The sequence below is a fragment of the Triturus cristatus genome, chromosome 3_2 (genome assembly GCF_964204655.1).
Source record: "Triturus cristatus chromosome 3_2, aTriCri1.1, whole genome shotgun sequence".
Classification (NCBI taxonomy): domain Eukaryota; kingdom Metazoa; phylum Chordata; class Amphibia; order Caudata; family Salamandridae; genus Triturus; species Triturus cristatus.
This window is the reverse complement of record NC_140584.1, coordinates 619,024,660-619,051,921: the sequence shown is the minus strand read 5'-3', so window position 1 is coordinate 619,051,921 and position 27,262 is coordinate 619,024,660. Positions and strand designations below refer to the sequence as shown.

Sequence of the window (27,262 nt, the reverse complement as noted above, 5' to 3'; positions counted from 1 at the left end):
CTGTTTGCACTTCCAAAACGCGCTTACTATAAGTCTCGCCAGAGCAGCGCTAAAGCGCTGGTCAGGCGAGACCTAAAAAACGGAGTGGCGCAGCACATCACATACAGACCTGTGAAACATGGCAGCTATACACTACGTTTTCCGACCTGCATGACTCTTCTGCAGCTCGTAAGGATCTCGACCTCCAGGAACGCGAAAGACTCTAAACCGTATTTACGAACAACAGGGCGCGTAACGCACGCACATCTTCTTGTTAGTTAGCATTCTAGTTTTTTTTTTTTTGTGGACTAATATACACTGCGCCGGAAAGGCGCCATTTAGAAACGGAAATACGTTTCTAAGCGACGCGCGCGGCTACCGGAAGTGAAGCGCCCATGGGCCGGAAGTGAGTGACGGACCGTTCCGTAGGGGCTGAATTGAGCGGAAGTTCCGTGCGTGGCCGATTCGCGCGGCGGCGAATGTAAGTATGAGGAAAGGTGATGGGATGGAGTAAATCTTAATGCATGATGAAGAACCGGTGAGACGGATTGCCCGAACTAAATAGATCGTCGCTAAGGGTGCAAGGTGCTCACAATAAGGTACGTTTAGGGTAGCAGCTGGTAATGTCTGTACCAAGAAGACTTTCAGATGCGTGGTTGTGTTTGAAAGAACTTCAAAGGCACGTAGAGATTCTTTACAGGGTATGGGTTTAGGACGTGCTATAATACAGATCCCTCCTCCCCCTTTCACTAAAGAGATTACCGGGGAAAGCCTATCATAGAGCAAAGACTTTAGACGGTATTTTAATAAGCAATTGAGTGCCCCAATTTAGCGTGGTGGCTGATGACCCTAATGCAGTGGTGTTGTCAAGATAACAAGTAAACGTATTAACGTCAACAAGCAAAAGAGCAAAAATCTTGCTTGGATTTAGGAGGGTTGAAAAATAGATAGTAGCTAGGCTTTAAATTGGATGAAAAAAGTAGAGGGGGGTCTAAAAGGGGCGTCACCTATATAATTAAGGGCATGGCTTTAACACGTTAACTGCACTTCTGAGATTCGTATAATGTGCCACCCAACCAGGTATTTTGGTTCATCCCTGAGCTTTCGGTTGTTAAAACCAGAGTTATAACACATCAACAGACATATACCTAAAAGCAGCCAGGACTACTGGCTTTTGTCATTGGTTGTTGTTTGAGATACATGAGTAACAATAACGATTTTGTTGTAAACAGTGTTGAAACTGTTTCATTTCTGGTGTGGGGCAAGATGGCGTAACGGCCTTAGCTGGGCGCCAGAGCTCCCCCCAGAGACTGAGGACTTGAGGCATGATTCACGGCTTAAGTGGTTGTTGAGGCAGCCCTATTATCAGCCTTGAAATACTCTTGAGAACGAGCGGAAAAAATTCTTGCCCTACCTACAATTTATCTAGCTTTGCCATACCTGACGCTGATCCAGCCCAGCTGCAGTTCTGCGACCATTCTATTGGTGGATCTTATGCGGATGAGTGCTGCCTCTGGTCAGAACAGGGCCAGCCTCTGGATCATAATGGTAGGTGAAGGTGCAGCATTTCCTTTGCCGACGCACTGGAGGAAGTCATTCTTAAGGACAACCGTAGTAACTAGAGAGCCCGTCCCGCCTCCACGGCCCACTGGGTGGGTCTTCCTGGAGGAGTCTTGGTGTTTGACTCTAACAGACTTGGCGGACCTACTTTCAGTGCTTCTTTGAGAATAGGGAACAGATTGTGGCTTCCAGCTGACTTGCCGCCTGTTTGCTCTATCTCTGGCCCTCATTGCACAAGGTCAGTCTACTGGGCGTAGGAGGATACGTCAGGCTCCCGTATTCTAGTGGATTCGTTTCAGTTCATTTCCTAACCGGTTACTTTTATCCCATGGCGCATTAACAACCTGTCAAAACAGCAGCTGAAGCAGGGCCTTCATGCCATCATCAAATACTGGTGCATTACAAACAGGGACGTGAAATAACTGGGGCAATAACCAGGTATACAATTGGATCATACTTCTTTGGGGCCCTGCACTCTGCGGCGGTTCTGCCCCCTGATTCACCACCCTTGTAACTTTTCCTATGTCTCAGTGGACTCTGGACAAATTCATTGCTCCATTGCTGTTAGATACCTCTTCTAGCTGTGACAGCCGGGAGCCCCGTATTCATGAAGAGCCTATGACTCATACAGATACCACTTTTATGTAAGAGCTAACTGTATCTGGAGATTCAGTTGGTTCTGCACTCTTCATATCTGATTGTTCAAAATCTGAGACACCTCAGCTTGGAGTATAAGTGTCTGCATTGATGAAACCACCTGAGACCACCTTCTCTCTTTCCGACTGGGAGTGTTTCAGAGTTGGATCCTGACAATCTTGAGGAGGTTGGTCTGGCTGCACCTACGAACCTGTCTCAAAATCATCGGTCATGGTGTCGGGTAACCCTGACTAGAGATCATGATGGGACTGATCCTAGTACCATGGGCTTTAATATTGTGGATCTCCTCGCTAAATTCTTTGCGCATGAATCATTGGAGCTTGAGATAAAGACAGAAGAAGATTTACTGTGGGACCACAATGGCATCAAACTTACTCCAAATAATCCTGTCCCTCCTTCTACAGATCTTAGTGACTCACTTGCACCGGGGAGGGAGTACCCTCCCAGCAACTGAACTTCCTGCCTTCTCGTTCATCAGCGGGCCACTTCAGTATCCCCTACTTTGGCCGTCATCTACAATCATCTGTTGTGACATATGGAAGAGTACCGCAAAGATTAATTGGCACTTAAAACCGCTCACCTAGACTCGAGTGGTCCAGAGAAAGTAATAGAGGAAAATGGATACTCTCAACTTATGACTTGGGGAACGTCAAGAAGGTTCAGCAAAGACTCCAAACAGCTGCTGGAGCAGTTAAACCCCAGATCTCATGGCAGGAAGTTTATATGACTATGCTCTCATCGAGGGTTGAAGAGCTTGAGAGTCAGTCCAGCTGGAACAATCTTAGGGTTTTGGGGATCCTGAAGGGGGACGAAACCAGAGGCTATGTAGTTAGTCTGCTCAAGGAAGTCTTCCTCACCCTGGTCGACTGATACGTGGACTGCATCATCAAGAGAGCCCATCACTATGCTTTTTTGCCTCCTCATGAGGGGTCACATCCTCGTTATCTACGGTCCATCGTGATATGTGAGTAACTTCCTGCTTCAACAGGAGATATAGAGAGCTGCTTGTCCAAGGTCACCAGTGAAAGTGGCTGAAATGGATTTCTTTGCTAGATCTGATTTCTCTCACAAGATTTTGGTTCGGCGATGGCAGCTGAGAGCATATCCTGGCCCTCCAAAAGCTTGGAGCTTCGCTTTCATTACTGGGGCCTGCAGTTTGGCATATCCGATATGAGGGACAAATGTATTCATGTTTTGATATTCTAAAGTTTGAGCTCTTGACCAAGTGGCAGGGGGGAAATAAGGAGATTAACAGATCTGACTGATTTTGCCATGTGCTCGCCTTTTCTCTCTTTGTTCCTTATAGGAAGCTAAAGAGTGGTTGATCTAGTATTTCGGGGCATGCCTTTCTCTCTTCTTCCCGTATCTTTTGTCTACTTCTTTCTCTCCTATCATGTAAAGTTTGGGCAAATCTGGGGTCTCTTGAGTGGACTCGATTCCTCTTTTCCTTATTTTTTTATTTTTTTTCTTAAATATTTTTTTTCTACAATCCTGTTTTCGGTCTGGGGGTTTGGCGGAGGTCATTGATACTTTTGACTACTGTAGTGTGCTAGTGGTTTTCCTTCAGCTGGGGATGGGGTTAGCCTGTCCTTCAGGCCTGGTAGGGTAGGGATGGGTCTTGGTACAGGTGTGGGGCGGGTGGGTTTAGGGGTAGTGACTGTGGTCTCTCACCTTCATTCTGTTTTTCTTTTTTGAAGGGTATGGGGTGTAAGGTGGGCTGGGCTAAAAAATAAGTGTAAGGCCTTATGTTATGCTTTGTGGTTAGAAAAGCTGGGACTAAGAATGATTCTGTATGGCTGGTATCAGGGTGTGCTGGATGTCAAGTCATGAATGTCAAGGTTTAGGTGGGTGGTCTTGTCGAGGGCATTCATATTCTGTGATGGAGTGTTAATGTCGTAAAGGCATCCCAAAAACCCAAGTTCATAAAAGAGGAGCTAACTAAATTCAACCTCATTTAGTTGGCTTTCAGAAAACTCATCTCCTGAATACACAGGCCTCTCTTCTTGATGATCTGGGTTATCAGGTTTTGGTCTCAGCCTGTTTTTCTTAGTCCCAGAGAAAGATTGGCCTACTTGCTCGGGACAAGAGCTGGGTACTCATCGATCAGTGCATAGATGTGGACCGACGATGGCTTATCAATACCATTAGGAGGGGCCAACACAGTCGCGTTATGCGTACTTAATGGGAACAACACAGATGACCCTGTGGTCTTTATTAGCCTGCTTTCAGAGCTACATGAAATACCTGAACCACTGATCATTTGTGGCAACTTCAGTGTTGCTCTTAATCCATGGATTGACTCTTCTATCATGTTTGGGGGCTGAACCCCTGGTTACTATCTATAGCTCAAAGAAATTGGCCAGGTATGCTCTGCTGCAATTGATGAAGCCCTATGCTCTGGTGGACGTTTTGCAACATTTTCGGATGAGAGAACATAGGTTTAAATACTTTTCTGATTCCCACAAAGCTTGCTCTCGGATAGATAGTTTTCTTGGTACCCAAGCTCTTGTGTCTCATTTTAGCATCTCCCTGAGCCCTAGGATAATATGACTACAACTCCTTGTCTCTCTTTATTCAGGTCGAGGTTTAGATATTACATTTAAAATCATGTCCTTGCACATTAGATTGGAAACTAATCTTAGAAGATGCTTTTATTCACTCTATGGACAAAGAAGCAAGGCCTTTTTTAGGTCTCGCCTGAGCACGCGCTTGCGCTGCTCTTTCTAGACATTTAGTGGATGGGCTTTAAAAAGCCGACCACAGCTTCTTGGGTGGTATAGAGCTTGCGGTTACGCGCACAATGACGAGCAGTGGTGCCATCTGGCTTTCCTCTCTCGTTATGGTGCACGCACACCACTTGCCAGACGTGTCTCTCTTTATTTTTATTTTTTTTAACTTGCAGCGCAAGGCGCGCACTCTTGCTATAGTAAACCGTCTTTTTATTGTTATTCTTGATTCTATGCAGTTAGTGGTTATTGGTTCATATTGGACCTACTTCGTTTTATCAGGCTATAAACGTGTTCTTGAAGGATCATATAAGAGTGGCTGATAAAACTGGAAATCTGAGTAAATGGCTTTACATTTTTCAGAGTTTACCGTTTTCTGTATTTATTTCCGCCCCCCAGAAATTCATTTGCTTATCAGAAAATCTGTGGCCTGTGTTAATAAACACGTTTTAACTGGTCCAGTATTGCATCTGCAAACACTTATAGAGTTCAGTGATCTCAGGAAAACTAATGTACACAAACTTTTCACACACTGTTTAGAGACGTCTCATCCTTTAGCAGTAGGAGGTGAAGGTCACGTTCCTGGAGCTCATCAACCCGTCTATGCGTGACACCCATTTTTCCATACCTTCCTCATGATTGTTGATCCATTCACTCATGTTTGCCCACACTCTCCGGTGAGGCTCCATTTTTTTTTTTGTTTAAAATATTTTTATTGCAGGAATCCGTAAATCGTTACATAACCGGCCAACATTATATATCACGCCCGATCAATGAGACGCAACCCTCCGTTCCCCCACCGTAAGTTACTTACACAGCCATTCAGCCCACAACCCTAGGGTCGGACGGCGAAATTCAATGGGGGCTCAGGAGGATGTCGAAGCTGGCCCGGCGAACCCGCTGTCCGTCATCTGCTTTTCCAAACAAACCCATAAACCCAAAATAACACCCCACTCTTAAAACACCCCAAACCCAGGTAAACCCTCCCCCTCCCCCCGCCATCAGCGCGCGGCACCAACCGCCGCAGGATCTCCAAAAGGACCCACGGGGAAAGCAATAGATCTGAAAAGTGCAATAGTCTATCGGGACTCAGGGCGAGCTTCTTCCTCAAGCTCAGGGTCGCTGGGGGCGCCATAATCCCTAAGGGCCTGCACCAATATCTCCCATTCCAGCGCTGCCTCCTGTGCCTTCTCATTACGCTGCCTCCAAGCTAGCTGGTATCTGAGCGTACTCTCCCCCGCCGCCCACTTCAAAAATTCGCTGCGCCACCGGCTTCCCGTCGGACCAGCTCGTGCCTTCCAGTTCCTGGTCACCTCCCGTTTAGCAAGGAGTAGCCCCAGATCAATGAACTTGCTAGAAATTTTATTTTTGGGGGTATGAGGGAACCAGTGCAGGAGGCCCACCGCCGCGTCAAGCGATAAAGATCTCCCCGTCGTCTCCTCCAGGGTCTTCCCCACTTCCTCCCAATAGGATGACAATCCCGGGCAGGCCCACAGCATATGGAGGAGGTCCGCCTCCTGGGCCGGGCACCTGGGGCATTCCGCCGAAGTCGTACCAAAATATCGCCTGATTTTCACCGGGGTCAAATAGGCTCTATGGAGCACGTAGTAGTGGACCAATTGAAAGCGGGTGTGGCGTGTGCCCTTCCAGGCCCTCCGCACTAGCTGGGCCCAGGTCGTTTCCGGGATCTCCCTGCCAATGTCCTCCTCCCAGCGGTTTCTCAAAGTGGTGAGGGGAGCCATCCCCTCATTGATCAGTCTGCCGTAAAGGCAAGTGACCGCCTTCACCGTGCCCGCAGACATCATCACGTATTGGCATACTGGGGATAAAGGAGGTTCCTCCTGCCCGCGTCTCCAGTGTGCCTGGATCGCTCGAACAAGGGCCGAGTGCAGCAAAAAGTCGCCGCGGGGAATCCCGAAGCGCTCGATGAGCTCCTGGAAGGGCAAGAGCGACCCGTCCTCGTATAGATCCCCGATTAGCTGCAAACCGGCGTCCTCCCAGGTCGCCAGCCGCGACCAATCACCCCCATGGGGCAGAGCCGTTAGCATCCCCAGCGGTATTTCAGGCGCGTACGGTGTTCGCAGGTGGCCCCGGGCGTGAGCTCGGTTCCAGCACAGGCGGATAGTCCGCTCCTCCATTGACAAGTCCTGCAAGGCCAACCGTTGTCTCATCGCTATGAAGGAGAGAACATGCCTGGCCATGCCCGTTCCCCTCTTTTCTTCGGGGCCCCGGAACTCCCGGGCGATCTCCTGGGTGAAGGCCTGGAGCTGCGCCGCTAAATAATACTTTTCGAAGTCCGGCACCGCAAGCCCACCCTCCCCCTTCGGCCTCAGTAGGGTCCTGAGGGCCACCCGCCGGCGGCCCGAACCCCAAAGGAATCCGACAATCATGGATCGTAAAAGTCGAAACGTGGTCGGTGGGACCCAGATCGGTAGTGTCCGGAAATAATATAGCAACCGGGGGAGCGCCACCATTTTAAGCAAAGCAATCCTCCCAGCCACCGAGAGCGGTAGCGTGGCCCAAAAGCCCACACTGCCTCGAAGTGCTCGAATGCCCCGGGCAATGTTCCCATCCAGGAGGCCAGAAGGTTCATGATAGACATACACCCCTAGATACTTAAAGCAGTCGGGTTCCCATCTAATCTCCCTACTCAGAGTAGGGGTAGGGGTGCCCCTGCGGACCGGGAAAAGACAGGTCTTAGTCCAATTCACTCGGAGGCCCGAGACCTCCCCAAACTCCGTGAGCGCCGTCGCAGCCCCATGTAGGGCATCTAGCGGGTCTTCTAGGAAGAGCAACAGGTCGTCTGCATACAGTGAGATGTAATGCGGGCCCGAAGGAGTCCACAGGCCCGTGTAATGGGCTCCCGACCGGAGATGCAGCGCAAGAGGTTCCACCGCCAGCGCAAAGAGCAGAGGGGATAACGAGCATCCCTGCCTCGTGCCTCGTTCCACCGGATATTGTGAGGATATCAGCGGTCCCGCCCGAACCCTGGCCGACGCCGAGGCGTACAGAACCCTGGTCCACCTGATGAAGCCCTCCCCGAACCCGAACCTCCGCAACACAGTGCAAAGGTAGTCCCATTCCAGGCTATCAAAAGCCTTCTCTAAATCCACTGAGAGGACAACCGGGCACGGGGCGTCCACAAGCGGTTCCCCTAGCAAGCGGAACAACCGGCGAATATTCATGGTCGTGTTACGCCTGGGGATAAAGCCAGCCTGGTCCTCATGTACCAAGGAGCTCATGTGGCCGAGCAGCCTCGAGGCCAGGATGCTGCTCAGTATTTTATAATCCACCGTCAGCATCGATAAGGGACGGTACGACCCCGGATCGGAGGAATCCCTTCCAGGCTTGAGGAGCGGGACCACCAATGCCTCACACATCGAGCCTGGGAGACTCCCAAGCCTCTTCGCCTCCCTGTATACTACCAACAATCTAGGGGCTAGGAGATCGGCATAGGCCGCATAGAACTCCACAGGAAGACCGTCCAGGCCCGGGGTCTTATTTCTCGCCATCTTTTTGATGGCGCTACGGATCTCTCCCAATTCTATGTCGGACCCCAAGGCTTTCGCCACGTCCCGCTCCATTGTTCGGATCTCTAAAGGCCGCAAATAGTTATCGAGCAGGTCAGGGTCTCGGACCGAGCGACTGCGGTATAAGCGCTCGTAATATTGCCGGTAGCAGCTCAGAATCGCAGGCTGGGTGTACACCTGGGTTCCGTCTGCCCTGCGCATGGACGTCGTCAGTGGGGACTGCCGCGTAGGGTTGGCCAGCCATGCCAACAGCGCGCTCGACCTATCCCCCTCTGCGATGGACCGAACCGTATAGGCCTTATAATCTCCGGTGAGGCTCCATCTGCATACTCAAGATTTTGACTTGAAATATTTCGAGTGCAAAAATGAAGGTTGTTTGCCCAACTCAACTGATTTGCAAAGTTTCTTTACTCGTGCGTCTAGTGACCAGGGGTGTCCAGCTGGTCGATCGTGAGCTACCAGTACCTCACTGCATGTCTTGGAGTCGCTGGCTGCCTCACTTGAGTTTGGTAGTATACTCCTGCCTCCCTGCTGATGCAGCATTTTAAAAACTCTCTGCACTCCTCTTGGAGGGGAAGGGAGAGGTGGCAGGACTAGGGCGGCCTTCCTCTTCTTAAATAAACAATGCCATGCCGCTGCCTGGTAAGAAGGCTGTGTTTAACATGTTTTACCTCCCGTGAGCTTCTCTTTCATTAAGATCAGTTTTAAAATACTTAGAGGGTTATTTTCGGAGCTGCACTGTGTATTTGTTTCATTCCTTTCTCACTCCTTTCTTTTTTCCCTCTCTTCGCCTTCCCTCTTTATTTCTCTTTCCTGCTTTTATTCTCTTCTTCCTGTTTCTTTCTCTCACCATTCTTCTCTCTCCTCCTTTCTCCTTTGTTTCTTCTTTTCTCCTTTCTTTTACATTTCCTTTTTTTCTTTCACTTTGTTTATCACCTTTTTTCCCTTTTCTCCCTTCAGTTTTGCCTTTTTGCTGTCTCTTCCTGCGGTTTCTTTTCCTCTGCTTCTATCTTTCCTTTTTTGTTTTTCCTTTATCAGTCTCCTTTTGGTCTATTTGTCAACTCTTTTTCATGGTTGTTTCCTTCTTTCGATCCTTCGTACCCTCTTTCTTTGTTTCTTTTTCCTTCTCCTGCATCGATTCATGGTATATGTGGTATATGGTTCCATCATAGCTAATAACTCTTCCATTTCCTCCATTACGTCATCAGGCTTGGCTGAACAGGAATGATGAGTTTCTCAGTGTAATGAAGTGCTACAATGTTCTGGTAATCTGGAATATTTTAGAAACGTTAGTTGGTTGCTACTCAACACTTACTGTTATTCCCTGACCACCTACTTTCTCTTCCCTATTCCTATCCTGAATGAAGGCCAATGACTTGGGAGTGTTTTCAGTGCTTAATTGACTGTTTAACTACTACCAAATGATTAATTTTACAGCACTATTTCCCAAAACTCTTAACTAAATAGCTATCGTTTTTTACAGACAGTTGTTTAAATTAATTTCTGAAATATTCCAATAATCCACGTGCTTACATGGTTCCTCCGGAGAGTTATTTCTTCAACAGCAAATCTTGTACATACCTTGAAGAAAATGGTGTGCCTCTGACACTGGTCAGCTACTCTGGCTGGCTTCTTTGGCATAGCCAATAGGTCTCGCCTTTGGGACCTTATAAGTGTTTAGCCATGCAACAGTTGATGTTGTTGCACCAAGGATATTGTGCTGCATAACTAAATACTTCTAAGGTCCCAAAAGCGAGACCGATTGGCTATGCCAATGCTTGTTTTGCAACTTGGGTTCGGCATCTATTCTCATTGTTTGGGACCCCTTCAAAGCTTTTTGTAGGAGTCCTACTAAATTTCTCGTCCTTTCGTAGGAAGCAAGCTGCTCAGGTCAATGCTAATGCTCGGCTCAGTATTATCCATAAAGACTTTTATGGCGTTAGATCTGCAGTTGCTCAAGATTGAAGATCCTTTGCTCTCTTGATGGATCAGTTTATAATTGCCCAAGTCGCCCTTAAGGAACGTATGGTTGATTATCAAAACATTTGGGCAAAACAATCACTTGAATAAAAAAATAGCAGGGAATGGGTAGAGTTTTATCTTTCAGGGTTCGCTACAAAACCAGTGCTTTGGCTATCTCTGGTAGTAAGAACCATCAAGGGGATTTAGTGAGCCACCCTACCCTTATCCATGAAGAATTTCGCTGTTTTTACCAGAAACTGTATGATGAGGAATTGTTCCCCTCCATGGACTAAACTGCTCGGTTTCTTCGGACATACCGTTATCGGAAATGGTCTGTGGCACAACAGCATAGGCTAGAAGGTAACATTTTGACTTTGGAGGTCGAAGCCGCAATTTGCCATTTGATACGAGGCAAGGCCTGTAGCCCTGATAAACGTCCATTGGAATTTTACATCAGACTGTCGCATCTGGTTGTGCCAGTTCTCTGTGATTTTATTTACCTCTTGAGTTATCTGGGCAGCTTCCGAGGTCATGGACAGAGACCAATATTGTCATCTTTCCTAAGAAAGGGAAAGATTCATCTCACTGTGGCTAATTTCGCTGATCAATGCTGTTTCCAAGATTTATACTCTGATTTTATCTAACAGGCTTGCAATGGTCCTCTCTGATTTGGTCGCTGAGAATCAACATGGCTTTGTCCCAGGACGGAATACTACTGCCCATGTTAATATGGTTATCACTGCTCTTGAGGCACGTTTTGCTGTGAGAAATCCAGCGGGAGTAATAACGTTAGACCCTGAAAAAACCTTCGACCAGGTTTCCTGGCCTTTTCGCTAGGCCCCTATGGTCGCTTCAGGGCTTTGCCTGCGTTTTATTACTTCACTTCAGTATCTATACACAAATCTTAAGGCTAGAGTTCTTTGTTCGGGTTCTTCCACTGACCGTATTCAGATCAGTCGGTGGACCCGACAGGAATGTCCACTTTCACCTTTGATTTTTGCGCTTTATATAGAACCCTACATTCAAGTCCTCAAGTGCTCAAGAGACACTGCTTTGGCAACTCACTGGGGGGACGAAGTCTCCCTGAAAATCAAGGTTCTAATTGAGCTCAGCTATGGCGCATTTGCCAGTAGAACTCTGGAGACATTCAGTAAACATTGTTTACAAATTGGCCTAATCGAATGATGTAATTTAATTAGAATTATCATTCTTCCTTGCTATTTATACCTTTTTCGGTGTATACCCATGTATCTTGTTAAAGCTTATTGTACAGATAGAAGCAGTCTGGCAAAAATTAATTGGGGGTATAAGAAGCCTAGGGCAAACATATGGATGTTGCAGTGGCCATGTATGACTAGTGAACTCTAATAACCAGACCTGAGGGTATACTTTTTAGCAGCATTTATGTCCCGACTCAGCAGAGTATTGGGGTGTGTTTTTGGGGCCTAGGGGGGCTGTTTCCAGAATATCTCACTTGGGGAGCTGATATCAACCGACATTCTGGTATTATCAATACTGTGTATTTCAAACTGAATTGATTCAAGACACTTAGGGTCTTTGACTATATTTGGGCCTTTCTGAAGACGCGCGTTTCAGGGCTTACATTATTTAGGGCATATTCTTATGTGGGTTATAATCCGAATTTAATTAACTGCTGGCAGCAAAAATTTTTTACTTTAAACTCTCTCTTTGACGGCGATTGTCTTCTCTTTTTTGAGACGCTATCCCAGCGATTCTCTCTTTCGCAATAGTTTTTTTTTCTCGCTTCCTTCAAATCTGGCATTTTATTGTGTGTTTGAAAGTGGAAGACGTTGATTGCCTCGCTAATGCTTTTCTGAAATATCTGCAGCGGGAATCACCCAAGAAGGGCATCGGTCAAGTGTATCAGATGATTCTGGCAACGGAGATCCAACATTGGGCAGATATTTTTCAGACTTTAGTGGAAATGTGAAGTCGACATCTTGGGGCTCAAGTAATCCCAGAGGTCTTTTCAAACACTGTTTTGAATGTCTCTCCCACTCCTCTCCTTTTTAGGTCTCGCGCAGCGCGAGACCTTTAGTGAGTGAATAACGGGGTTTCAGCACTGACCTAAGAATCGCACACGCTCGTGCGATTCCTTTTGTGCTACCCCTTTGGCCTTTGCGTGCGTCTTTTTTTATAAAAGACTGCGCGCAATTGGCCAAAGGCGGGCACGTTGCTCCGCCCACGGTCTATTGGTGTCTATTACGCGCTTGGTGTAATAGACACCAATAGGCCGTGTGGTTTAAATTATCATGCCCAGACCCGGGCGCGATAATTGAAATCACGTTCTTGGCTGTGGCGCACGCGCACCACTTGTTTCACTACTTCACGAACATCTGGTGTTTACTTGAAGGCCACGTTATCACAGTCTAAATATCAACCTGCACGTGCATTGTGATCATGATATTGGCTCCAAAAAATTGTTAAAGTAAGTGTAGATTTCCTCCTATTAACTCTGTGGGGACAATATTTCAGACTTGATATTAATGTCGTGATCAAGTGGTTCAACCGCCTCGTGGTCAGCGTTGGGTTTGAAAAGATATTGCCTAGGTTTTTTCCCCCAGTAAAACGCATACAAATCCCAGATGTAATCATTTTAAGAAGAGGAGCTTCCATTCCAGGGAACACCGCATCCTGCCCATGAACTTTGAACTTAAGCTCCGTGAAGAGCGCGCTCTCCCTGCTGACCTACGAAGCGAAAGGATGTGATTGGATGGTTTGCACTTCCAGCCGATCCGCAAAAATCCCACTGCAGGCCTTGTTGGCATTTAACAGCATGTCAGGTGACTTCGATCTGTTTGCATCTGAAATATATGCTGGTGCTGGCTTCAGTGTGTGCACCCATTGTGTGTCTATGCTTGCCCTCGGGGGTGGATTGGTGGGTGGTCGTGCTCCTAGTGCTCAGTTTGTGGCTTTGCATGCCCTCTGGTGACGTCGCTGGTCTTGTCCTCTGGCTCGGTGTGGTGGCTGGCTCAATCCTGGCTCTTGTAGCCCGCCTGGGGAGGGGGTTGACCTTTACTGGAGTGCTGACTTTACACCTGACTTGTGGTTGCCGGTGTTCTCGGGCTGATGTTTGGCCTAGCCACCCACAGTTTCTCAGCATGAAAGGCTACCCCCTAGGAGGAGGTACTTGTGGAAAGAGTGAAAGGGGTTAAAGGTCATAGGGTCCGCTCTGCTGTGAATGAGGCTTTAGAGAACTAGATCTCGGACAGCACCAGTTGGTTGAGATCTCAGGGGCGCATGCGCAGACGCGCGTGTTTTTTTTTTTTTTAACCTATCACTGACACAAGCCAGACCGGTCATGCAATATGCTTTTATTTGAATAATTTAAGAGCTGTGTGTCCAGTTACACTGGGCCTCGGACCTGCTCTCCTCAGGCCCTCCTCTGTTCTCTGGTGGCTAGTGTCGTTCCTCACGGGCCTGATACAGTCTCCAGTGTCTCATACATTCTCCAGTGTCTCCCTCACACGGCCTCATTTATTCCCCCCGTATCTCCTTCACAAACATTCCCAAGTGCTTCATACACAGCACCTCATATATTCCCTGGTGTCCATCACACATTCTCCAATGTTTCCCCCACAGAGCAAAATACATTGTCCAGTGTTCCATATTCAGCTCATTCTTCATTCTGCATTCTGCAGTGTCTCCCTCACAGGGCCACATGCATTCTCCAGGGTCCCTTACATACTGCCTCATGCATTTTCCAGTCTCCCTCACAGACCCCTTTACATTCTACAGTGTATCCCTCATGGGGCTCCATACATTCTCCAGGGTCCCTTACCGGGTCTCACAAATTCTCCACTGTTCCTCACAGGGCCTCATACACTCTCCAGTGTCTCCCTCACATACAGAACCAGCACCAAGACAGCCTGCTACAGCACCTACAGCACTGAGGCTTGGCCTCCTACAGCGCCAGCACTGAGGCATGGCCTGCTACAACACCAGCACCGAGGCATGGTCTCCTACACTACCTACAGTGCCAGCACTGAGGCCTGGCCTGGTGCAGCACCTACAGCGCCAACACTGAGGCCTGGTCTCCTGCAGCACCTACAGTGCCAGCACTGAGGCCTGGGCTGCTACAACACCTACAGCGCCAGCACTGAGGCCTGGTCTCCTGCAGCACCTACAGCGCCAGCACTGAGGCCTGGGCTGCTACAGCACCTACAGCGCCAGCACTGAGGCCTGGCCTGCTACAGCACCTACAGCGCCAGCACTAAGGCCTGGCCTGCTACAACACCAGCACCGAGGCATGGTCTCCTACACCACCTACAGTGCCAGCACTAAGGCCTGGCCTGGTGCAGCACCTACAGCGCCAACACTGAGGCCTGGTCTCCTGCAGCACCTACAGCGCCAGCACTGAGGCCTGGGCTGCTACAGCACCTACAGCGCCAGCACTGAGGCTTGGCCTGCTACAGCACCTACAGTGCCAGCATCGAGGCCTGGCCTCCTACAGCACATACAGCACCAGAACTGAGACCTGGCCTGCTACAACACCAGCACCGAGGCATGGTCTCCTACAGCACCAGCACTGAGGCTTGGCCTGCTCCTGCACCTACAGCTCCAGCACTGAGGCCTAGCTTGCTACAGCACCTACAGCGCCAGCACTGGGTCCTGGCCTGCTACAGCACATACAGCGCCAGCACTAAGGCCTGGCCTGCTACAACACCAGCACCGAGGTATGGTCTCCTACACCACCTACAGTGCCAGCACTGAGGCCTGGCGTGGTGCAGCACCTACAGCGCCAACACTGAGGCCTGGTCTCCTGCAGCACCTACAGCGCCAGCACTGAGGCCTGGCCTGCTACAGCACCTACAGCGCCAGCACTAAGGCCTGGCCTGCTACAACACCAGCACCGAGGTATGGTCTCCTACACCACCTACAGTGCCAGCACTGAGGCCTGGCGTGGTGCAGCACCTACAGCGCCAGCCAGCACTGAGGCCTGGTCTCCTGCAGCACCTACAGCGCCAGCACTGAGGCCTGGGCTGCTACAGCACCTACAGCGCCAGCACTGAGGCTTGGCCTGCTACAGCACCTACAGTGCCAGCATCGAGGCCTGGCCTCCTACAGCACATACAGCGCCAGAACTGAGACCTGGCCTGCTACAACACCAGCACCGAGGCATGGTCTCCTACAGCACCAGCACTGAGGCTTGGCCTGCTCCTGCACCTACAGCTCCAGCACTGAGGCCTGGTCTCCTACAGCACCAGCACTGAGGCCTAGCTTGCTACAGCACCAGCACTGGGTCCTGGCCTGCTACAGCACATACAGCGCCAGCACTAAGGCCTGGCCTGCTACAACACCAGCACCGAGGTATGGTCTCCTACACCACCTACAGTGCCAGCACTGAGGCCTGGCGTGGTGCAGCACCTACAGCACCAACACTGAGGCCTGGTCTCCTGCAGCACCTACAGCGCCAGCACTGAGGCCTGGGCTGCTACAGCACCTACAGCGCCAGCACTGAGGCTTGGCCTGCTACAGCACCTACAGTGCCAGCATCGAGGCCTGGCCTCCTACAGCACATACAGCACCAGAACTGAGACCTGGCCTGCTACAACACCAGCACCGAGGCATGGTCTCCTACAGCACCAGCACTGAGGCTTGGCCTGCTCCTGCACCTACAGCTCCAGCACTGAGGCCTAGCTTGCTACAGCACCTACAGCGCCAGCACTGGGTCCTGGCCTGCTACAGCACATACAGCGCCAGCACTAAGGCCTGGCCTGCTACAACACCAGCACCGAGGTATGGTCTCCTACACCACCTACAGTGCCAGCACTGAGGCCTGGCGTGGTGCAGCACCTACAGCGCCAACACTGAGGCCTGGTCTCCTGCAGCACCTACAGCGCCAGCACTGAGGCCTGGCCTGCTACAGCACCTACAGCGCCAGCACTAAGGCCTGGCCTGCTACAACACCAGCACCGAGGTATGGTCTCCTACACCACCTACAGTGCCAGCACTGAGGCCTGGCGTGGCGCAGCACCTACAGCGCCAGCCAGCACTGAGGCCTGGTCTCCTGCAGCACCTACAGCGCCAGCACTGAGGCCTGGGCTGCTACAGCACCTACAGCGCCAGCACTGAGGCTTGGCCTGCTACAGCACCTACAGTGCCAGCATCGAGGCCTGGCCTCCTACAGCACATACAGCGCCAGAACTGAGACCTGGCCTGCTACAACACCAGCACCGAGGCATGGTCTCCTACAGCACCAGCACTGAGGCTTGGCCTGCTCCTGCACCTACAGCTCCAGCACTGAGGCCTGGTCTCCTACAGCACCAGCACTGAGGCCTAGCTTGCTACAGCACCAGCACTGGGTCCTGGCCTGCTACAGCACATACAGCGCCAGCACTAAGGCCTGGCCTGCTACAACACCAGCACCGAGGTATGGTCTCCTACACCACCTACAGTGCCAGCACTGAGGCCTGGCGTGGTGCAGCACCTACAGCACCAACACTGAGGCCTGGTCTCCTGCAGCACCTACAGCGCCAGCACTGAGGCCTGGGCTGCTACAGCGCCAGCACTGAGGCCTGGGCTGCTACAGCGCCAGCACTGAGGCCTGGTCTCCTACAGCACCTACAGCGCCAGCAATGAGGCCTGGTCTCCTACAGCACCTACAGCGCCAGCACTGAGGCATGGCCTCCTACAGCGCCAGCACTGAGGCATGGCCTCCTACAGCACCAGCACGGAGGTATGGCCTCCTACAGCGCCGGCACTGAGGCATGGTCTCCTGCAGAACATACAGCGCCGGCACTGAGGCTTGGCCTGCTACAGCACATAAAGCGCCAGCACTGAAGCGTGGCTTCATACAGCACATACAGCGCCAGCACTGAGGCCTGGCCTGATACAGCGCCAGCACTGAGGCCTGGCCAGATACAGCGCCAACACTGAGGCCTGGCCTGCTGCAGCACCTACAGCGCCAGCACGGAGGCCTGGCCTGCTGCAGCACCTACAGCACCAGCACGGAGGCCTGGCCTGCTGCAGCACCTACAGCGCCAGCACGGAGGCCTGGCCTGCTGCAGCACCTACAGCGCCAGCACGGAGGCCTGGCCTGCTGCAGCACCTACAGCGCCAGCACGGAGGCCTGGCCTGCTGCAGCACCTACAGCGCCAGCACGGAGGCCTGGCCTGCTGCAGCACCTACAGCGCCAGCACTGAGGCCTGGCCTCCTACAGCACCGAGGCACGGCCTGCTACAACGGCAGAACAAGGACAGTCACAACAGCGACTCTAACACATGGCCTTCACAATACTGCATGCAGTTTTTAGTATATTTATAACTTATGTTATGTAACTAAAGCCTACCCTGCAGAAATAGTAACTATTGGCAACAGATCTCGCATTACAGAACGTTTGAGCTATTGGTGTTGCATTATTATTTGCAATGCCAATAGCTCACACTTTCAGTAATGCAAGACCTATTGCATTGCAAATGCTTGTTCTAAAAGCGTAGTGTTTACTTTTTAATGATAAATAATACATGTTTATTACAAATACAATACATGGACCTTTTGCAGCCCCGCCTTTGCTATAGCAAACACGTGCGGATCGTACCACCGGCGCTTCCTGTGTTAATTCAAAGGGTTAACCTTCCTTGCCTTCTGCACCCTTGCCTTCAGATGCATCTGAACGTTTTCTTCGTCCATGACTTGTTCACAGCCTTCCTTGCCTACAAACTGAAGAGCTGTTACTGCTAACATGTTTTCTGTGCTTATTGTTGTTGAGAAGGCAGCTTGGCTTTCTATTTAATATCTCATTTAGGTTTGAAGGGTTTTTTTATTTTCGATATGGTGCGCAAATCACTTAACATCTACATGCAATCAGCATCCAGGTATGGCAGTCACAGCAATGATAGAGATTTTTTATGGCCATACTAATTCTCTCTTTAGTCCAGCATAGCTGTCTCCTTTCTTAACAGTTTCAGACTATTTAACCTTTTCTCACTTCTCCAGACTAGTGTCTCTAAACTGAATTTTGAAGCCTTCGGCTTTTTAGGTCTCGCTGAGTCAGCGCGCATGCGCTGCTCTGAGAGACTTTAGTAGGTGAGTTTTCAAAGTGCTGCTGGCTGGTGACAAGCTTGCGTTCACGTGAGCGTGCATGCGCGCAGCCTGCGGCTTTGCAATATGTACAGCCGCGATCACTTTCGCGTGCACAGCCAACTTTCACTTTTCGCGCGTGCACCACTCGCGTTTCTTGTTTTCATACGTCTCGAGAAACACGAATTAGAGGGCTGACTTCAAAACGTCATACATTCCTGTACAACCTGTTTTCCTGCCTTTCGGGCACTCACGAATCAACTTGTTTTGCCTATCCCAGGAAACATTTGGCAGATCGGTTTGGAATGGAACTCAGTAACCCACTGATTCACAAATGCCTCGTTGTTTAACCACTACAGCTTACAAGATAGACGCAGTACAACACCGTCCGGGTCATTGCAAAACCTACAAAAGTAGGATATCGTCCGACCTGCTGATCATTCAAACATCTTTATGAAAGTGTATTTGTAAGGCTCTTGGCGTTGAACGTTTTCAGTCTTTTCATTCTTTGTAATTCTAATATTGTACTCTGCTACCCCCATGTGGAATTGAACAATTACACAGTAACTGCAAAAAGCATATTTTATTGTCTTGTTAGTACTTCTGTATTACATATTGGTGCCTTTCGTATTTTACTATGATACTAACCAATTAAATCTACATTACATCCCCCTGGCTTGAACTCATGAAAGCTATCTCTTTACCTACGGCTTAAGATCTACTCTTCCACCTCCATTTTTGCCCCAAGAGCTATACAAATTATAGTTACTGGGCCAGGGTCTAGATGGTGATTCCCTTCTCCAGCTCCAATGCACGCTGCCACAAATAGACCCACTGCCCAGAACACGCTCCCCATACACAGTCGTCAACAGTTTATCCTATATTGCACTTTCAGCGTCCTTTCAGATTACCTTTTTCTTTTCATGTTGTGCTTCCTTGCTCTTATGCTTTCTTTCTATCCAGTTCACTTTTCACTTTCTCCTCCCTTTTACGGTTTCCCCTCCTTTTTAGTTTGGTGCACTCGACCCTGCCCATCATCTACCAGAGCTTTGAACACCACCACCACTGCCTTATCAATGCACGTTCAACAGTTAAACACACACACTCCTTATAGAGCTCCATAATATCGCATTCTAGCTATTGCAAAAACATGGCTCTGAATAAACACTCAAGTTACGATCAACGCAGTCCTGCCACCCACCGTCTTTGCTCTATGCTACAACAGATAGCAGGGTAAAGAAGGAGTAACTGTAATTTACAACTCCCAGTACAAGTTCACAGAATTCATGGACCCTTTTCGTCTCTTCTGAATACTGGTCAGCGAAATGCAGTACAACATGAACATTCTCAGCGCTTATAACAGTTCTCCATCAATCATCAAAACACGGTCTACCTTCCTGTCAGAATTTCACAGCTTTTGTGAACATCTACGAGATAGTGCTAAAAAAACAAAATCCTATTAATTGGCGACTTAAGCATTCAACTGGACAAATTTTCTCAAATTTTCTCACAAAAGACTTCCTTTTACTATTCGACTCCTTCAGCTTCACCCAGCATTCCAAAGGTCCAACCCTCCCAACCTGGCACCCAGTCCCCCTCGTTCTAGAGCACAATCAACCCTCATCAAACCCCTCTTATGCTCCAAAATCTTGGACTAACCACGCGCTAATAAGATGCTCTTATTTCACATCCACATTCCGGGTGAAACTCCAAACAAACTCATGACATTTCTGTGAGGAAACTACAAGAACGTTCCTTCAAATGCTCTAACTTCAGTGTATTACACATGTCTTAGCAATTAGACAACTAACAATCTTGAACACATCATAGGCCAATTTTACTTCAAATACTAGTTGGTTCTTGATCTCCTAGCACTTCTGAAGCCTAAAGTCTCAATAAAAAAACACACCCAGGGCTCGGGTCAATCAACACCTCACCCCTCTAAAATCAGAAGGCTTGAATGAAGATGGATAAAAACAGCAAAGAATTGGACAAACCAGCCTGTAAACCACATCACACCAAATATAAGAGAAATGCTTGCCGTCGAGAGATCCTTCTACACTGATCTCGGCAGAACGTTGCCACACAACTCCTTTAAATCTACACATGGCTATCCTCCCTCAATAGCAACCCCTACACTCCACCTTAAACTCTCTAGCAATGTGTAATAAACTAACTTCATACTTGCCGCAAAAATCCAAGATGTCACAAAATAATTTCCAATAATTCCTTTGACTGGTAAATATCCTGCTCCACCTGCCACTTCCTCTGCAATTCTAATTCCTTGGAGCTAATCTCAGCCAAAGATCTTCTCAAGAGAGGATCAAAACTAGACCATCTGGATCATTGCTAAATGCATTGTCTGCCAGACTCTAGAAAATGAACATTGCAGCCATAGCCAAAGATATTGCCTACATCGCTACTGTTTCCCTACAAAGTGGTCACTTCCCAAACACTAAAACGCACCATTAACTTACCCCCCCACCCCTCTAAAAAGCTATTGTAGACTCTAACTCCAAGCAACTACCAACATATCTCAACACTTCCTTTCCTGACAAGATCATTGAAGCAGAGGTAGCCCGCCAATTGCAGAACAATGGATAATTCAACAATCTGCTTGTCTGTATTCCACCTGCTAAGTGGTACTGACTCCACGGTGACGAACACCAGAGAAGGCTGTAACCTGAAGAAACCAACAACTGGTGGACTCATCCTACTGGCCCCATCAGCTGCATTCAACACTGTAGATCACAAAACGCTCGTAAACCACATTGAACATTCTAAGAAAAGCTTGGAATGGCATAAATCTTTCCTACTAGAACCAAAGCAGCAAATAAAACTCTTATCTACATGTTTCGGAATCTGCTACCATGGTATGTGGTGACCCCAATGGTCAACACTCTCCCCACTCCTCTTCAACTTATACATGTTCCCTCTAGCCTACTTGATCACATTGAAATGCCTTAAATGCCAGTTATATGCAGATGTCACACAGCTATAGTAGACCTAAGCAACAATTCCTAGACTGATGCACTCGCAGAACGTCTAAACTTGGTCAAACACTGGATGAGTCTTGGCGACCTTTGTCTAAAGTGACGAGAGAAAGAAACCTAATTACTAAATAATAAACCCTCTCTTCCAAATATCTCTGCCTACTTCACTTGACCAACCACATCCACCACTAGAAAGGATGGGCAACCTTGTAGTTCTTTTCGATGCTCAACTATCTTCTGTGCTCCAAATTAAAGTGATCATCACATCACCTAACTGCTGCTTAAATGCCATCCAAAATCAGCCCTGTCCTATCCATCTGACACTTAAGACAATTGGTCCAAGCAATTGCCCTATCAAGACTATACTATTGCAGTGTCCTGTACCTAAAGCTCTCAAACAAGGACATTGCAAAACTTCAACATGTTCAAAATCACAGTAGAAGGATAATTTACGGACTGAAGGGAAACTACCATATTTCGTCCTTCGGACACAGTTATCTTGGTTAACAATTTAACACCGAATACAACAGAGTATCTTATGTGGAAGCCATCAACCTAAAAACTCCTGGGTATGTATGAGACCTCTTCAAGTTCCATCAAACATCAGCAGTGCTACGTTCCACCTTTGAGCACACGCTGATCATCCCAAAATGGAGACTAGCAAGATTAGGAGGCCAAACCCTAAAAGTGGTTTAAGGAAAACTCGAACAACCTTCTTCTAGAAATCAGGCCATTGAATGACTATTCGTCTTCAAAATCCCTCTAGAAAACTGCTACTCAAGACCATTATACCCTAGATGCAGGATTATTGTTACAGGTTAATATTTTTTTTAACTTTTCAATACCTGGAATCTTTGCAATTGGATAAAAACATTTTTAGATCTGAAATGGAGGTGTGCAAAACAAGTGTACAACCAACTCAAATGTGAGCGGCATTACGTATAAAGCAACCCCTAAAATTGCATCTGGTCAGAAAGGCAGACTAAAAAATGCCTCCTGCAGAGCTATTTTTAGGTTGAGCCTAGACAGCGCTTGCGCTGTCTGCAAGACATGTTGTTTTGTATTCTATGTGTATTAAAAAAAAAAAAAACTGCTTTCTATTGGCTGTTGGCTGTGTCATTCAAAAATGTTGCCTTTGTATTGGTGTTGGGTTGTAAAAGCCCCTCCCTTCTCTCCTTCTGGGGATTTCACTTGGTGAGTATTTAGTTTGGCCATCACACTGTTTAGCATGTGATGGCCCCTGTTTACAGAGACGTGCCTCTGTTAGCAGTATTATCCTTATCTTAACTGCAGTTTCACTTCAATTCCGACCTAAAAAAGCCCTGTGCCTTGGTTTGTTTTAACGTGCATCTGTTATGAATTATCCTGATGGTAACTGCAGTATGACTTTTATTCCAACAGTCAAACTTAATGAGCATTGGCATAGCCAATATGTCTCGCCTTTGGGACATTATAAGTGTTTAGCCATGCAACAGTTGATGTTGTTGCACCAAGAATATTGTGCTGCATAACTAAATACTTATAATGCCCCAAAGGCGAGACCTATTGGCTATGCCAATGCTTGTTTAGCATGCAAGCTGGTTGTAAGGCACTTACACCTTTGTTTGTAGGTCAAGCCTGGAGTCAGCATGCATGCACAGCGAGAGTAGGTGTCTCTACTGTATGGACTTTAGGCATGCCTCTCGCACGCCCCTAACTTTATATTGGTTCCCATCAGTGCTTTTTTAGGTCTCGCCTGACCCAGCGCATGCGCTGGTTTGGCGAGACTTAGTGAGAGGGCTCCAAAAAGTGCTACCAGGCCAGCCTAGAGCTACAGTGCATGTGTGCGGGCGCGCGCGCCGCGCTTTACCGCGATTACTTTCACTTTCGCGGCCTCTTTGATGTGCGATCTCGATCACTTTCGCGGCCCCACGGCCGCTCTGCATAGCCAATAGGTCTCGCTTTTGGGACCTTATAAGTATTTAGTTATGCAACTGTTGCATGGCTAAACACTTATAAGGTCCCAAAGGCGAGACCTATTTGCTATGCCAATGCTTGTTGAAATGTTTCTTTTGTGTGGCTAATGGGTCTCATTAGTCCCTCTTTTCCTGGTTTGGTTCGCTCCCATGTCGACTGGCCCTCTTACATGTCTCATTAGTCCAAGGGGCATTTTGGTTACTTGGCGGGACTATTTTCTTATGTTGCTTTGGCTGTGGATTCAGGTTTGTTGACTTTTGGGGTGGGGAAAACAACTGCTTAAGCGGAGGCAATTTTCCCCATTCCTGTTGGGCAGTCGTATCAGTGTTCGTGCAAGCTATGCTTCCGAGCAAAGTTACACAGGCCGTCCGTTGCAAGGCACACTGCAGTTTTTCACCCATTGTGATGCACAAGTCATTGCACATTTTGTAGTGTGGTGCCGCACACCATTGTGCTGTGTGCGGCCTCTTCCTCAGATCATGTCAGAGTGTAGTATGCGAAAGGGGGGGGGGGTGTATGTTCCTCGATGACAGGTCGTATTTTCTTCTTTCATTGAGGCCGTGAGAGACAAGCCAAACCGGAAGCTGCCATTTAGAGTTCACGCGCCATTGTCCACACACCTGCAGTGCTTTGATGTAAATTGCTCGCGGGTTAATTAATGTGCAAATCTAGATGCGATTGCTTTCTCTAAATGGTCAGCCACAGCCCTACACCTACAGCGGTTATGTATGTTTGTAACTCCAGGTGAGGTGCGGGTGTGTTCTGGAGGCATTAGTAGATTATTTAAGCCTCTTCCAAAACCAAAGGTACTCCCGCAGGGTAACCCTTTGTTCCTCGTTACTAAAAAATTAACCCTTCGAGAGAATTCTAGCTTCTGGGGCCCAGGAGCAGCAGCAAACGGCACAGATTTCTGAACCTACAGGTACTTTGGCATGATTCCAAGTAAGTTAGACGCTTATAAACATTTTAAGTAGCTTAACCACTCAGCACGTGTAGCTTTTGTTTTATCGGCACGCTATTTCATTGACTTGCAGTTTTGCCTGTTACTGGTTTCCCTCACACTCGCTGCTTTTCCGCGCACTGTTCCCTTCAGCCCACCACCTACTCCCTCCTCGTTCTCGTCTGCCTTTCTAATTTCTGGCGAATACCAGATCTCTTATCGGGCTAATATGCCCACCATCTTCCGCTGGCCCCAGGCGATGTGAAGCAAGCAATTGGTGCACTTTGTTTTAATTCTACGATGTTCCACCTCTATTTAAAACAATTTTCACCGGTTCCAGTACTTTCCCTACCTTTACAATAGATTTTGGAGTTTACTACTAATAATAGGATTTCATGCATCTACATCTGTGTTAAAACCAGCATGTGCTGCTTTGGTTTAATGAAAGCAAACACAAGGAGATGATGGACGGAGTGCTGACACCTTTCATTCTCTCACCAACAGTCACAGATCCGAGTTAAATCCATCATCGTTCTTTAGTTCACTTCGCCACCCCAGTTCAGACCTAGCTACATGCAAATCAGTCTTGACCCTGTTCCTTGTGGGAACAGTCCAGCCCGAACTGCCAAGCCAGGTCTCGCCAGGACTGTAAACAAGCATCCTAGGATCACGTGGGTCCGTGCTCACTGTGCCACTGGATTCAAGCTAGCCTGGCTGAGGGGTGATTCTCCGAAACCCATCTCAGGATGCTTGTTTCCGAAGGACCTGGCTTGGCAGTTTGAGCTGGACTATTCCCATATAGAACAGGGTCAAGACTGATTTGCATATGGCTGGGTCCAAAATGGGGTGCAGTGATGATCAAAAGAACGATGGGTTAAACCCAGATCTGTGTGACTGGGGGTGAATGCTTGCATTGTTCTGCATTCCGTCCACAATCTGTTCCTGTTGCTTTTGTTTAATCAGTATATTACTTTCATTGAATTGTTTTCTGTTACTGGTTTCACCACCCACCCACCGTTTCTCCGTGTACATTTTCACTGCTGCTTTTGTCTCGCCAAGCCAGCACAACCAGTTGCATGGTTTATAGACCGAGCCTCGGGAAAACCACTCGCTTTAATGCCCCAATAAGAAAGCACTTCAGTGCCCGTCAGTATTAATCACATCATTAATCAAGTAGCGATGTAAAGTGCAGTAAGCCCTCTTGTACAACTATATTTACTGTACAGATCCCTTGTCTGCAGTACAGTTATGTACCGCGGAATCTAGTTTAATAACTTTAAAACTGTTCAAACGCAGTACTGTTATAGGTCTGCATAATTGCAAACGCACGGTTTAACGCCGGGTCTGGTGGCTCAGTGGACTAATGCGTCCACCGCAGGGGCCTGTGTTCAGCCTCATGGTCATAGGTTTAAATCCTGGTGGCCTTTCATCTATTTGAGGTCGATAAAATGAGTACCATTGAGTTGGGTAACAATAAACATCTGTTATTCAGCGCCAAGATACCTAAGGGTGAATGTGCCCTTTACAAATACACATTATGACTCCAGTGAAGAGTAGTTATCTGGAACACCTGCCACTAGAGTATCCCTTCCAGCTCGTTATTTTATTTCCTTTTTTTGTCAAATCCTGCATCGAGATATGGTTATTAAGATGCAAACCTAAGTCAGTGCATTCTTGGACCTCTGTGATATGGGTTGGTAGTCTTCTAAAAGTATACTGTTAGCAGTAGCAAAACACGTGACCAACAGTTGGCCACTTACCAGCGTATGATAATATACCTTGCTTTTTCAGGTAATATGACAGTGAAAAACAATGCATATCAGTGCACATCTCTGTGCTTGCCACTGTCAAAGCTTCTTTGTTAAAAAGAAAAACACCCAAACACACGGATCTGGGGCTTAGCTCCTTCCTATTTGTTTTTTTTGTCACCAAAAGACAAATCTATCCACAGTTTCACTCCACACATTTTCAATCCACACCACATAATTCAGCTCAAGAACTCACCACATACATCCAATCCACACCCCATAATTCCACATCATGCCACAAAATTCAACATCACAATACATAATTAAGTAAACACCACTACATATCGCAACACAAAACACCATTCCACATAATTTCACTACATAACACACAATCCCACTCCACATAATTCCACTACACTCAATACCACATAATTACTATCCACATATTTCCACAGCACACCATGCTACATAATTCCACTGCACAAATCCCCTTCACAATTCCACAACTAACAAATCCAATCCATCCCACATAATTTCACTACACACCACATACATAGCCCATAACACATAGGTACAAACATTGTCGTTTACAACACAAATAACTAACTCGGGCAAATGTGAAACCTATTGCATTTCCAATACCTGTTTAATAGGGTCGTTCAGTTGTACATATTTAGAAGGTAACAAAAATGCTTTAAACACTTTATTATAACTTTTCAACATACTGCATGTCCGCCTCACTGCTCTACATTATACCTTAAAGCCATTGGCACAGCTAATAGTTCTGGCTAAACACTTATAAGATCTGAAAGGCGAGGCAGATAGGCTATACTGATGCTTGTTTTTAAAGCAAGATCGTTCTGACAAGGTGTTTGGAGTGACGGAATTTTGATTGCTTTACAGTTGTGTTTAGAAAGTTAATCGCTACGCTATATGAAAGATTGCTAGCATAGATGTAAAGATTGCTCTCCCTGATACGACCTGCATATGTGTGTGTGTTTGGTACGTAAACATTGTGTGGACTGTTGTAAATCAGTTTGAAGTTTCCCACGGAGTCCAAAACCTACTGCCTAAGCTGCTAGGTTAATGGTTGGGAATAGCAAGCCACATTTGCTGTTCTTTATTGCTAATGTAAGTTACGATAGAGCAATAATTACTCAATGATTGT

General features: G+C 47.8%; 1 protein-coding gene across 2 annotated transcripts in view; it reads left to right on the top strand.

Moving 5' to 3' along the window:
- Positions 1-323: 323 nt before the first annotated feature.
- Positions 324-27,262, top strand: part of CPSF7 (cleavage and polyadenylation specific factor 7) — a 232,236-nt gene continuing 205,297 nt past the window's right edge. The window contains exon 1 of one of the 2 annotated variants that reach the window (XM_085648524.1): positions 324-460. The gene's annotated coding sequence lies outside the window, so the exon portion shown is untranslated. Of the gene's footprint in view, positions 579-27,262 lie in introns of both variants that reach the window. The other variant, XM_085648526.1, reaches the window with a different exon arrangement.